This window comes from Balaenoptera acutorostrata, chromosome 18 (assembly GCF_949987535.1).
Source record: "Balaenoptera acutorostrata chromosome 18, mBalAcu1.1, whole genome shotgun sequence".
NCBI classification, from domain to species: Eukaryota; Metazoa; Chordata; class Mammalia; order Artiodactyla; family Balaenopteridae; genus Balaenoptera; species Balaenoptera acutorostrata.
Genome location: NC_080081.1, coordinates 61238231 through 61253026, shown reverse-complemented (window position 1 = coordinate 61253026; position 14796 = coordinate 61238231). Strand labels below are relative to the sequence as shown.

The following is a 14796-nucleotide window of genomic DNA, read 5'->3' as shown; positions in this document are numbered from 1 at the left end:
TCGGGCACCACCCCTGTACTCCTCCGGCACCCAGACACCTCACAGAAATGGTGACCCTGCAGGCCTTCCTCCTTTGCAGGGCTCCACGGTTCCAGACCACATTCCTCCTCCCTCAATCAAAACGTCTGCTTTTCTGGTCAAGATACGATCCATCTTCACCCCATCTCAGTTTTCTGGAGTAATGAACCAGCTGCTGCCAAGCCGCTCCAACCTTCTCCAGAACCAGGGTTGGCTGAGCGTGTCACCTGGGGTCCTTGCTTCAGAGCCGGTCTGTGAGGCAGTTTCCTTCTGGCCGTGTCCCTGCGGGGATGTCCCAGACTCCTCTGGCTTCCTCCTGGTCTTCTTCCCTGCTATCCTAAGGTATCATTAAAGTACAAACAGTAGCAGGAACTAATATTAGAAATTCTAGGGAGATAGAAATGACGGCAGAACACAGGGCTGATTTTAAGGGAATAGGTATTTCCACAAAGAGCTGCAGATAGTTTGCGACACAGTGTATCCTACCTGGAGCAGGTTGAGCAAGACGGGGCATTGGGTGTGGAGCACAGAGAGCCCCTGGGGCATTTGAATGTGTACGCACAGGGTAACAGTTGATGCCCATAATGGCATCCTGGCCATTCAGTAAGTGTTACATTATGTCGACACACTACCAAATAAGACACAGAAATAAAGCATTTCAGCGAAGATTGTCACAGGAAAGGTTAAAATACACTAAACATCAGCCCTTTTGGAGAAAACTTCTCTACAAAATTCAGTTCTGTGCAACGCTTTATTTCTGGATGATGCCAGGTCAACAAGACTTAATCCATTTGAGATGAATCTCTTGGCTCACAGCCTTCCTGGTTCATGCATATTTCTGTTCTAGGTAAAGGATGACAGCAAAGTTTTTCCAATGAAAGAATCTGCTTGAGGGGACTTGGCAGAGTCCCTGGGTTACCTCCTCAACAGCCACTCCCCTCCTGATCTTCCTTGATGGTTCTTCCAGGGCCACCATCTCAGAAACTATCAGGTTCTTTCCTGGCCTCCCTTGCAGCTAGGGGTGGGCACGCGGCCAACTTATGGCTAATGAGATGCAAAGGGAAATCAGCTGGGAAGTTCCTGGGACGCGCTTTTGTCCTGGATTAAAAAAAAATTGAACAAAACAGAAACATTTCAGGAAATTTCTCTCACCATCCACGTCTCCTTGCTCACTTTCTGCCTTTGTACTGGCTTGTGATTAAATCTGCTGTAGTCCTCCTGCTGTCATGAAGGGACATGTCACTCATGTACCAAGAATGGCAGGAGGGAAAGGTGGAGAAGCCTGAGTCCTTGAAGACACAGCCAAGCCCCTAAACCAACCTTGGCACCACGTTTATTTAGACTTCTTGTTATGTGAGAGAATTAAAACACCTACAGGCATATTCTGGATATTCTGCTATTTGCACCTGTGAACTTCCCAGCTGGTCGAGGAAGGAGGAGACTTCTTTTTAAGGTTTGTGTGCCAGTTTTGATCCTTGGTAAACACCCCTTTGAAAAGGAAAGAAAGAAACTGAGGGGCAAGTTGCAAAAAAATATCGTATATGTAGACTGTTTGGTTAGAGCAAGTTGTTAAGGAGGTCAGGGGTGGGGCAGAATTTCTGGGCAATTGGGCGGGTGTTTCTGTTTCATGAGCACCAGCTGAGCCTTTTCTGCGCTCAACTGCAGCAGCAACACCCATATGACCACCACAGTGATGATAGCCAACATTTTACTGAGTGCTTATGCTGAGTACTGGTACTGTTTTAAGACATTCAGACATATTAACTTATTAATTCTGCTCCATAACCCTATCGGGTCTCCAAGGTGGCCTCCAAAGGTCCCTATCTCTTGGTATTCACACCCTTGTGTTGTCACTCCCAACATTGTACCAAGGTTGGTTTGTGTGACCAACAGCATCAGGCAGAAGGGATGGTGTGTCACTTCCGAGATTAGATTATATTATATTAGACTATAAAAGACTGGGCTTCCTCCTTGTCGAGGAACTGAGGCTGCCACCCAGATTGCCTCTTGGTATTTTTCTAGACGTGTATTGTTTGATCGCTTAGGGAGGCTCCCCAGTGTGGGAGAAGTGGTAGAAATCCATCACCACTACATGCTTCCGGTGGGTCCGCAGGATCACGTTCCTACATCCAGGACATTGTGGACGTGGGACCCTCAGCTGACTCAGGATCACTCTCTCATAAATTGGTGACTTCAAGGGCTAGTGCACATCCAAAGCCTGCACTCAGTAGTTCTCTTGCTCCAGTATCTGGGGCCTGTCAAGGATTTGGACTTAAGCAGAGGATAAAGAGAATTTGTTAAAAATAGGGGTTACACCTTTGGGAGGGATTTGTTTTGTCACAGATTTGTTCCTGCTCCAAGCAGTGGGTTAACCTTAGAGTTCATATACTTTTCCAATTTGTATTAATTAATTCCTCCTCCCAATGACCTCTGGATGTGTTAGAATGAAAGCTCCTGGAAGGTCGAGATCCTGGAGGAGATGTCAGACATTCAGAGAATTCATAGAATATTCATTCCAGAGACAACGTACACGGAGTCTCCTGGTTACCAAACTAGAAATGAGGCACAAGATAAAAATTCCCTTTGTAATAATAAAGATTGTATCATTTCCCAATTTATCGAGCTCTTTGAACTTTTCAGAATACCTCCATATACAGAGAGGTCAGTTGATTTGTTAAGTTGTACAATAATAATAGCTTGGATTGGGACTTCCCTGGTGGCACAGTGGTTAAGAATCCGCCTGCCAATGCAGGGGACACGGGTTCAAGCCCTGGTCCAGGAAGATCCCACATGTCGCAGAGCAACTAAGCCCGTGCGCCACAACTACTGAGCCTGTGAGCCACAACTACTGAAGCCCGTATGCCTAGAGCCCGTGCTCTGCAACAAGAGAAGCCACTGCAGTGAGAAGCCCGTGCACCGCAATGAAGAGTAGCCCTGCTCGCCACAAAGCCTGCATGCAGCAATGAAGACCCAACGCAGCCAAAAAAAAAAAAAAAAAAAAAAAACTTGGTTTAGGGGTACTTACTGTGTCTACTTATTATTCTAAGCACTTCCACACATTAACTTATTTAATTCGAACAACAACCTTATGCAGTCGATTCTGTTATCAGCCTCATTTTTAACGATAAGGGAACAAAGGCCCAGCAAGGTTAATTAACTTGTCCAAGATCACACAGCTAGCAAGTAATTGAGTCAGGATTTGAACTCTACTGGTCTGACTCATGAAAGCTGCCTGCCTCTAAAGCCTTGCATACTAAGGCCACACTGCTAACCATTAAGTTTTACCATAATTAACCAGCAATATAGCCTGGAATCTGAACCCAGTTTTGCATTTGCAATGCTAATATTGATTTCTTTGCTCCAGCTGATAGCCATTTTGTTGCAGTACCAAATATCGTATAATTTCATTTCAGATATCCATTCCTTTACAGGTGACCCATTCTGTTCCAGAAAACTGTCAACTAGTTTACTTGTAAACCATCTTTCTATCTTTCTGCTAGGTTGCCTGCCATGTTTGATGGAAAGAGCTTCACATAATAGCATTGGGAACCACCCCAGAAACCTTGAAAAATCCATCCATCTGACTGTCACTGCTGATTCCTGAGGGTCCCACACGGACCACAGGGTGGCCCTGAGGCTGCCAAGTCACATGTCATTGCTAGATGTAGTGTTGGCTCTAGACTGCCTGAGGAGCCTAAGACCTAAATGGAAATAAGGAAGAGGTCCTTCTGGGTTGCTTCTCCCAGGCCCTAACCTGAATTTGGCTCTCCAGGTCTTAGCCCTCTGGGAGCGAGACCTGAGATCTGGGGCCCTTTCGGTATTTGTCACCATTGAACACGAGCCAACTATCAGTATGACTTCCAGGAAGCAGCATGATGTGGGCTTACAGTCAGCTGCCTGGGCTTTTATCTCTGCTCTACAATTTCCTCTCCTAAAGGCTCTCCTTCTCCTCTTCTATGACCTTAGGTAAACGGAGTAGAAGCAGCATTTAAAATGCCTTGGACCCATTTCTCCCACCAAACATCAAAGGTTGGCCTCATTACTGTTTGTGCCCTTTGACATAAATGACGCCAGCTGTTCTGACAACTCTGGGGGGAGGGGGTGGGTCAGCGAGAGAGAGTGGCTGGAAAATGTTTACACCTGCAAAGAAGGACTCATTCCCCTCTACTACCTTGCACACACAATACTTGAGTGCTTACTTTCGAGAACTTTCCCATATGTTATTACATTGGATTCTCAACAACAGCTCCATCAGCTAAGTAGGATGGTTATTATTATCCTAAAAGATCTTACAGAGGTTTCAAGACTTGTCCAAAGGGTAACACCAGGATCCAGATCCAGATCTTTTGACCTTAACTCTAATGCTTTTTCGTTATGCCAGCTATGCTGACCATTACCATGTTCTTTCAAGAAATTTTCAGAACGTTATAAATAAGATCTTACGGAGTATCCAACCACTTACTTGGAGCTGCCCAATAATTTAGAGTTGACAATAATAATAATAATAATAATAATAATAATATCGGCTAATAGTTGCTGAATGCTTGCTATGTGCCAGGGACTGCGCTGAGAACTTTCTGTGCATTATCTCATTTAAGTCTTAAAACAAAAACCCAGTAAAGCTTGACTCCTCCAAATGTGGTTTGCAGACCATCAGTCTGGGCATCGCTGGGAACTTGTGAGAAACGCAGCCTCCCACGTCTCGCCCCGGACCCTGAATCTGAGCCTGCATTTTACTAAGATCCCAGGGGATCTGTGTGCTCCTGAGAGTCTGAGAGGAGTGGTCAATAGCCCATGTTGCAGAGGAGGAAAACGAGGCTTAGAGAGATTTAAGGATCGTAGATGTCTATTTAGCCAGTGCAGTCCAACCAGGCCACCAGTCTCCAGAGCTTTGCACACCACGACTGGCTACTTTCCACATTTGAGCCTCAGCCTGCCTGCCTGTCACACAGGAACAGTGGTGTCTCAGGGTTTTGGTACCATTGCATGCAACGCGAGATAATCATGCAAAGCAGCAGGCTCAGTGCCTCGGCCACAGCTAAAGGACGGCTCTGCTCATTTCCTGTAAAGTGTGGTGTTAATCATACCCGCCGGCAGCATTCTGTGACTTCTCCGCCATAAGGCCTGCAAAGGGCTTAGCCGGGCTTCAGCAAATGGTGCTTGTATTTTATGTGTATAGTGGTGACCCCTCATGGTTGAGGACTAGATTCTGAGCAAGGGTTTCTTCATAAATTTCCGGGCAAAGTGCGATTTCTGATTGTTTGGAAGGACAAGGATCCTTTCTGTGGCAAAATACACACACACACACACACACACACACACACACACACACACACACATTCCTATAGCAAAAAACCTGAAAGCGAGATTAGCAGGAACAGAAACATTTTATCTACCCAGAGGCCTCAGGCTTTTCCTGAAATTATTTGCTTAATAGGGAGCAAGCTGGACCATGGGCAAATGTCAGTTTCTGTGTTTTCTAGCACTACCTCCCCGCTATGAGTCTAAAGGCGTTTCAGCTTGAATGAGTGAGTGCCACTTTTGTCATTTAGGAACAAGATACAGCTGCCTGAAATATGTAATATGTGTATCCTTATTCCCCTTGTTTTCTTCCCTGTATCTCTGTCACAGGATCCTTTTTCTGTCTCACCAGAGAGGACATCCTGGGTCTCTCTGGGGTAGCTCACACTGGGGGTCACCCACAGGCTTGGCACCCAGGGGTCTGGCCATTTGGAGCCTTGCTGGTATCACAGATGTGGGACTGACCTGCAGGTGATGGGCTGCTGGTCCATCCTCCCACTGTTCGTGCCCTTTTAAAGCACCCCTGCCCTGGGGTTGCCGCAGGGTCCCCTGCCTCTGGGACTTCCTCTTTGCCCTTCTCCTTTTGTTGAATGCCTTGCATGGCAGAGCTTATGTCTAGGTCTTTTCAGTGTTCCCATTTCCATAAGGCGATGCAGGACAGTGGCTGAAGCGCCCCTGTCTCTGGAGACACACTGCCTAATCCACACCCCGGCTCTATCGGTTACTGAAGCTTTTTGTGCCTCGTTTCCATGGCTAAAAGGAATAATAAAAGAGCCTGCCTTCTTCCTAGGCTTGTGAGAACTTGGACACGCTTAGAACAGTGCCTAACATACAGCAAGTGTTCGGTAATGGGTCTTATCTTTCTTGTTCCTCCCAGGAAATTGGTGACCCAGTCAGGACAGTTTTCTTTCCCATTTAACAGATGAACACATTGGGCTCACTTTTGTTCGGTAACAATTACGGTGAGCCATCCTAGGAGCCCGTGCCCGTGGCAGGATGACCCCGGTCAAGGGCGGCCCCTTCCTTGATTCGCAGCAGCTGCTCATTTCGCTCCGGGGATCTGGGAGGGACTCTTCCCAGGAAGCACCGGCCGCCCCACTGCATGAGTCTGTTTGGAGCCGAGAAACGTCCGAGCTGCTGTTCACACTGGGTGTTCTTGGGGGTAAGTTGCTCCAGCTTAGCGCAGGCTGGGGATTCTACCCACTTCGTCCGGGCTCTTTCCCTCGTGGGAAGTGAGCCGCTCTGGGCTCCCTGAGAGCCGATTCTGAGTTCCTTCTCTTTTGAGAACTGGGCCAGTCTGTTTGCAGGTCTCCGTCTGGGAGGAGAAGTGGAATTTTTAAACTACACCTCCTCTAAGTTTTTTCCTCTATGTGACCCGTAGCTTATCTGTCGTTTGTGTTTTTGTGCGTGTTGTTTTGGGGCGAGGCACTCCGGCTCTTGCAGGATGGGAGAATTCTACCTGCTCCACCTGGGTTCACTTCTCACTTCACACTGAGCCCCAAACGGAGTGAGCCGTTTGGGGCTCAGTGTGAGCCGCTTTGTGTTCAGGGCGCTCTGGAAGCCTCCGTGTGTGAGTGGAAGTGGAATTTTTGAGCTACACCTTGTCATTCTTTTGTTTGTGGGGCCATGTTTGTTGTGTGTGTGTGTGTAGATCAGTACTCGCATTGGCTGGTTGAGACGTCTTTGGTGGCTAATGGGACTCACGTGTGACCACACCAGGGTGTCCTTCCCTAATGCATTGGTTTTGCCTGTGGCAGAGCTTTGGTTGGGATTTTCCCTTTTGGACTAGCCTTGGTTCATTCGTTCAGCCTCATCTCTGAGGGGGCATTAGTTGGGGTTCTCCCCTTCTGGACTCTCGGGGCATTGGTTGGGAGTCTCCCTTTCTGGGGCTAGGGAACTGCGACCCTGAGAGACCTTTCTGCATTGCATTGGTTTGCTGTTTGGCCGTGAATAATTAAGTATGGGTGACCAGAATTCTGTTCCGTCTTATCGTCCCCCTAGGGTATCTTTTGAAAAACTGGGAGATCTTCAGTTATGCTCCCATGAATGAGAGGAACTGGTATTTCTCTCCCCCTGCGCCTTGAGATGTAAATGTTCTACCTGGACTCTCAGGAACACTTATCTAGATCATTCCTGAGACTGAAGGAAAAAAAGGTGGAGGCCTTTTTAAACTCAAGCAGAAAAACTGAGATCTCTGGTTCTGTCTTTATGTAAAAATTAACTTGTAAATAAGCTCTATTTAATTGACTTAAAAGTAAGCTTATAAATTAAATCTAAATATTTAGAAAGTTGGCCAGAATGAATTTCAGGCTCACGTGATCTGGGAAATATTCAGTACTGAGTCAATATCTGGTACTGAAGCTAGCTTTGATTAATATAGACATGTCTTTGGAGTCATCAGTGTTAAGTATGCTACTTCTGTTGTACCTAGGTTTTTTAGAGATCAAATAAAATCTCATATCTGTTGCAAATTTGTCAGCAAGGAAAGTAACTTGATATGATGAAACTTTAAGTAAATGCAAATGAGATAAGAGCTTTTAGATAAACTCTGTAGGAATAATTATGTTTTGGGAGTGTCTGTCTAAAATAGTCTCTCCAGAGACCCACTTGCCTGAAAAATGCCAAAGAAAGAAATAGAAAAGGTAAAATATCTTAAATTTTTGTTGAGTCAGTGTGCCGTCCTTCCCATGGGAGAGGGAGAATGTTGATCCTCCTTGACTGACATTGGATACTGTCCCTGGAAAGAGCTATTGATCAAGCCTTCAGGGCACTCTGGTAGATTGGGACAGGGCTACATTCTGGATGTGGTTTTCATAGGATCTGTGGGTCATGGAAATTGCAGATCATGTATCCATCCTGGCTCCTCTTGGGTGGGGGAGGAGAGTAAGGAAAGGCACAAGTGGAAGTACTTGAAAATCTAAATCAGTATCTGACTCAAATAAAAAATTAAATGTGAGACCTTGAGGGGGAAAAAGAAAAAATAAATGATAAAACTCATAAGTTAAAGCTCACTGTCTGAAATAATTATTCAGATATTTATTCAAATGTCACCTGTGACATGTGGGCTAATTTCAATGCATAGTGAGAGGTCCTGAGACGTGTAAGAGGATAAGTAAGGCACAGATCTTGTCCTCAAGAGGCAACTGAAAATACACTAAGCTCAGTTATCTGGAGGCTTGGCCATGGAGCAATGGGAGTCCAGCCTAGCAGTAAATTAGGGACCTCTTAGTTATCTCCTACGTCAAATTGAATATCTAGGGGTAAAAGGTCCTAATAAAACAGAGGGCTGCAGCTTTTTATTTTGTTCCCATTTCACAGGATCTTCCCACCTTGCCCAGATCCTGCTGCCCCATCTTTCTGTTAACTCCTCCTTCCCCCCAACCACCGACCACCATTCTGGAGAAAGGGACTCAGGCAGTGGTCCTTGGTTCCAGTCGGTGAGCCAGGCGACGTCACATACTTACTGAGTTCTCTCTGGTCCTCTGGAAGTTTTAACTGCTACTGATTTTTCTCACGTGGAGGCCAGACCCATGTGTCAGTCCAGACTGGGGCACCTTCACCCTTTTGTAGTTCAGGCCAGGCCCTTGGGTAGTGACACCAGCCTGGATTTGATTGAGGTTTTTCCACATTTGTTCACACTTATGCAGTAGTGGGGGGGCACCTGCCACTTCTCTCCTGTTGCTTTTACCGTTCCCACGGATCCAGCCGTCTCCTGGCATGGCTACCTAGTGGGACTGGATAGAGGGGTAGTACGAGCAAATGTGATGAGCAGGGAGAGTATAACAGATGAATGAAATGAACAAGGATGTGTATACAAGTGGAAAAAACAAACAGGGATGTGTATAATGAATGAATTAAATGAACAGCGAGGTGTATAGCAAATGAATTAAATTAACAAGATGTATAACAAACGGATTAAATGAATAGGGAGGTATATAACAAATGAATGAAATAAGCAGGGTAGTATATAACGAATGAGTGAAATTAGCAGGGAAGGGGACGTGTTTGGAGTTCTCAGTGAGGGTGGTGAGCTGAGGCGGGTACATGGACCATGGCAGAATAACAGAATAGCTGTATTTAGAAGAGTTCTGTTTCCTTAAATGTTTGTCTTCACATTGGTGAGTCAACTTCCATCATGTACTTGAAGAAATTTTTTGTCCAATTATTGTCTCAGGTCAGCTTATATAAAGGTAGGGTCAGCACTCAAAAGAGCAAATTATTCCCGTGATTTAAAAATAAGTTATTTCCCAAGAAGAGATGAACATGTGAAGCTGCTCTGTAGATGTTCTGCTTGACCATATTGATGTCTTGTGTGGGTTTTTTTCCCCCTAACAATAGTAGGAGGAAGTGACCCCAAGATTCCCAGAATCAATCATGGCAAGTCTCAATCGCTTGCGATTCCAGGAAATGCTGTGATCTAACAAAGGCTTGCTTCCAAGGCAGTCTCAAATTACCTAAAATTTACACCTATCCAGTGCACTTGTGCCTTCTGTGATTCTGTGCCACTGGTAATTTTCTTGAGTTTTATAAGCTTTATTATTAACAGAGCCAAATCAAAGGAGGAAGCAAAACAGGTGCAGAGTACATCTCCCCTCTCGCACTTCACAGACTGTCGGTATAAATCACCCCGATGCCGACACACAATTACAAAGCAGTATTTATAGCTAACGCCACAGCATCTAGTCCAGTTTATGGATTAGACTATCCTGTCCCATTCATGACTTTGCCTACTTTCTTTTCATTTCAGGCTTGTTATCATCCCCAAATATTAGATTAAAAATAAAACTCAAAAAAAGTCTGTTAAGAACTTAGGGTCTTGGAGAAGACGCTTGGTAGGGATTGAAGCAATTGACTGAGAGGACATATTTGCATTACACATGAACTTCAGCCATCTGTGCTTTCCCTGGGTCCATCTGTGGTTCTCCAGCCTTGTCACTGCTTCCCATTCTCCATGAAGTGAGTGCTTGTACACAGCTCTTTGAGTTCTGCAGGCACTAAGGCCTCCACACAGGTGGAGGTTGGCAACTTAAGGGTGAGAACAAGATTCCTGGAGCACTGCACTGTTACCTCACCATCAACCAATCAGAAGAAAGCCACACACCCTGCAGCCCTCACCCCAAATTCTGCCTATATAAGCTTTTCTCCCCAAACCATCGGGGAGTTCAGGGTTTTTGAGCACGAGCCACCCGTTCTCCTTGCATGGCCCTGCAATAAACCTTTCTCTGTTCCAAACTCTAACATCTCGGTTTATTTGGTTTCACCATGTGTTGGGGGTACGCAGACTTTTGTTCAGTAACAGGGCCCCCAGAATTGGCCATTTAATGAGTCTCTTGTGAAAATGATTGAAATGTATCATTTAAATGCCCTTGTGCCTTTCCTTACTCTCCTCCCCAACCCAAATGAAAATTACATTCTACCCATAACCTGGGCATGCAACTCCCATTGATTGCCCAAGATGGCATATTTACAGTTTCATTTATCCCCCAGATTTATTGAGATATAATTGACATAAGACATTGTGTAAGTTTAAGGGGTACAATGTAATGATTTGAAATATCTGTGTACTGTGAAATGATTACCTCGATAAAGATAACACATCCTTATCATTTATTATTCTCATTTCAATAGACTTTGTGGTCAGAAAGATATGCATTTGGATTCAAGCTGTGTTAGTTAGTAGTTGTGAGACTTTGGGCAAGTTACTCACCTTCTCTGAGCCTCTTGGTCACCTCTCTATTGTGGATAATACAGCTGTATCTTAGCATCGTTATGAGGATGCAATAAAATAGTATGTATAATATAGCTAAGAGCGCTAACAAATAGGTGCTGATGCTTTGTGAAATCCTCTTACTCCTGTGGACCATAGCTACAGGCTCTGCTTCAGTGGTTAGTTTACCTCTCCATGCCTCTCTACAAACTACTGTTATAACCACAAGATTTATTATCCTTATTTACTAGTAAAAATAATAAAGAACAAATTAATTTACCCATGGTCATAGGACTGGCGTTTGGGATAGCTAGGATTTAAACCCAGTTCTTTCTGACTCATGCCCACATGATCTTTCTGCTCTTCCTTTTCTCTCTGCTGAGTTAGCAGGGTTCCAGCATTAAGTGTATTTTATTCTATTCTAGCATTTTGTGGACCAAGTTTTTTAAGTTTTGTATTCTCACAGAAACACACATTATGAGCACAAAACAGACATCAACAAATGCTAAATTGCTGTAGTTCTACTTTACTGATCCAATATCCCATTCCTCAGCCAGCACCAGAAACAGGTTTCCTCTGTGTGTGTGTGTGTGTGTGGGTGTGTGTGTGTCTGCAACTTTATCCATATGCTCATGTGTGGGCAGCTGAAAAATGCACCCCCCCGGCCCCGCCCTGAGATATCCATGGCAAATTCCTGGAACCTGTGAATGTTACCTTAATTGGGAAAAGGGCCGTTGCAGATGTAATTAAGTTAAGGAACTTGAGATGAGGTGATGATTACCCAGATAGGCCCTAAATCCAATGACAAGAGTCTTTAAAAGAGAAAGACAGAGGGAAATTTGAGACAGATAGACGTGACCACAGGCAGATATTAGAGTGACGGGGCACACCAAAAGCAGGAAGAGGCAAGGAAGGATGCTCCTTTACAACCTTCCAAGATAGCGCAGCCCTAGTGACACCTTGATTTCAGACTTCTGCCCTCCAGAACTGTGAAGGAATGAATTTCTGTGGTTTGAAGTCACCAAATTTATAGTAATTTGTTACTATACAATCAAGAAACTAGTACACCATCCATTTATATGCATAGGCTAAATATAATGATAAGAAATTATATTTCTTGAGTGCCTTCCGCCTCCTGTGATTTTTTTCTCAGACACTGCTCCAAAGTTTGAAGCAATGTTGTTAGCTTATTTTCCTATCTTAACTGTTAATGCTGTGGTTGTCTCAGCTGGTATTGTAGCTCTAGGGCCGCTACTAACTAATCTTGAAGAGAGCAAAGTCAGATGACATTGAGTGAAGTTTGGAGAGTTTAGAGAACTAGGTCTTGGAGACCCAAGGTCAGTGTTTTCTCTTTAATCATTTGCTTAGAGGAAGACAGAAAGGTGAGGTCAGAATTTCTATTAAATATGGAAAATACTAATTAGGAAAATGGGCAAAGGAGGTTGTCTCATTACCTGGCAGATTGATTTTTAGCTCACCTGCAACTTGGTGCCACCAGATCTGAAAGTCATGCCAGTGGGTAGTTTAATGCATTCTTTGCAGAGATGTGACAACTGCCACCAGGAAGAATGTGCATCACCTTACAATTAAATTCCTGTAAGATAGTATTGAGGAAATAATTAACGTGATCTCTTGACATCTGAAAGTGAATAAAGTGACCAAGGGTTATTTGCAAGTGATTTGTAGTGAATAATTGCAGACCTAAGATGGAAAATGAAGTAGATTAAAACTTAAAGACTTGAGATAAAGACTCCAGTTCTGGAGCTAATGTGGTACAAGATCTGTATCTCACTAGATAGGAGAGAAAGGAGAATAGCTTTCTGATAAAAGAAACTCGTCCACAGTGATGATTTCTCCAGGAGCCTATTTTCTTTGTTAGAAAATCAAAGAGGAAAAGGATATTGCAAGGTCACGGAATTAATCTTTCTCTGAACAACAGCAACAAAAATGCAATTAAAGAAAACTAGATTTATACCTGGAAATAAATCTGTTGAAAGGGATTGTGGTTTCTATTTGAATAAAAAGAATTCCTGATTAAAAAAGCTGTGGAAGCCGGGTTTGATTTCAGGTCGGAGTCCATTGGTCACTCAGAGCTCTGGCCGAGCTCTGTTTCAGAATAAGGGCACGTCAATCAAGGTGAGCAACAAGGACAAGCCAAGATGTTCCTTTTCATCCCCATTTTGTCACAACTTTATAAATTCTCAATTTTAACTGTAATATCCATCATAAATGTTCTTTTCTCATGGCTATTACTGGGTCAGAGACATCACACAGCTGTTCCTATAGCTCTGATCTTCCTCTCTCTTTTATTTCTATAAGTTCTTATCATCATTATAGTGCTTTGGGTGACAGGTGAAAGAGACATGGAATAGAGGGGAACTGTTCCTTTTCCCAAATTGTTAATGTCCAGATGTAATTTTCTGGGGAAATAGATAAAAAAGAATGTGTAATTTTTGAAAACCAGCTACTTAACTATGGACATAAGGCATCATTCTATTTGTCATATAATGTAAAAAGTTTTTAAAAAAGTTCCAAGATAGAAAATTAAAATGAAAGCAAGGAGTGAATCTCTTGGAGATCCTGACCGCTATCACACCTATGTTACCTGGAACTCACCAATTGGGTTTTTTTTTTTTTTTTTTAATTTTAAAGGAGTATAGTTGATTTACAATGTTGTGTTAGTTTCAGGTGTACAGCAAAGTGAATCAATTATACATATACATGTATCTATTCTTTTTTAGATTCTTTTCCCATATAGGCCTTTACAGGGTACTGAGTAGAGTTCTCTGTGCTGTACAGTAGGTCCTGATTAGTTATCTATTTTATATATAGTAGTATGTATATGTCAGTCTCAATCTCCCAAGTTATCCCTACCCCCGCTCACCCCCTGGTTACCATAAGCTTCTTTTCTACATCTGTCACTCTATTTCTGTTTTGTAAATGAGTTCATTTGTACCCTTTTTTTAGATTCCACATATAAGTGATATCATTGTCTTTCTCTGTCTGACTTGCTTGATTTAGTGTGATAATCTCTAGGTCCATCCACCTCACTACAAATAACTCAATTTCATTTCTTTTTATGGCTGAGTCATATTCCATTGTATATATGTACCACATCTTCTTTATCCATTCCTCTGTGGATGGACATTTAGGTTGCTTCCATGTCCTGGCTATTGTAAATAGTGCTACAATGAACACCAGTTGGGTTTTTTTTCATGCTAGGTGTGTGTTATCTAGTTTTGAGTAATGAGCGACTCCAGGATTAGCAGCTTAAAATAATACACGTTTACTGTATCAGCATTTCTGTGAGTCAGAAACTAGGAAGTGCCTTAGCTGTGTGCTTCCATCTCCAGGTCTATCATGAGATTGCAGTGAAGCTGTTGGCTGGGGCTGTGGTCATCTCAAGGCCTGACTGTGGGAGGATCTGCTTCTAAGTTCATCACGTAGTTGCTGGCTATTAGCAGATTGGCAGCGGCCGTAGCCAGGCTGGCCTTGGTGAGCGGAAATCCACGTCGATGAGCCCACCTGCAAACCTCCATCCTTGCCACCATGACCACTGTATTCATGAGGCTGTTGGGTGACGACAGGGCGGCTGGGGAAGGAGGCCGACTACTCCCTCTGACCGGCCCTCCAAACCCCCTGAATTTTAAAATCCTCCCCTGAGATCATTCACTTGGGACATGGATATCTTTATACTCTGTGCCCATTCAAAAATGTCTGCCACATACCTCTTTCCTAGACCTCCTAGTCTCCAGTTGTCTAATCTTGTT

The 14796-nt window shown here is 43.9% G+C and overlaps 1 long non-coding RNA gene across 1 annotated transcript in view; it reads left to right on the top strand.

Moving 5' to 3' along the window:
* The first annotated feature begins 6418 nt into the window (after nt 1–6418).
* Nucleotides 6419–14796, top strand: part of LOC130705643 (uncharacterized) — a 138470-nt gene continuing 130092 nt past the window's right edge. Inside the window, exon 1 of the long non-coding RNA XR_009005987.1 lies at nt 6419–6481. This is a non-coding gene — a long non-coding RNA (uncharacterized LOC130705643). The remainder of the gene's footprint in view (nt 6482–14796) is intronic.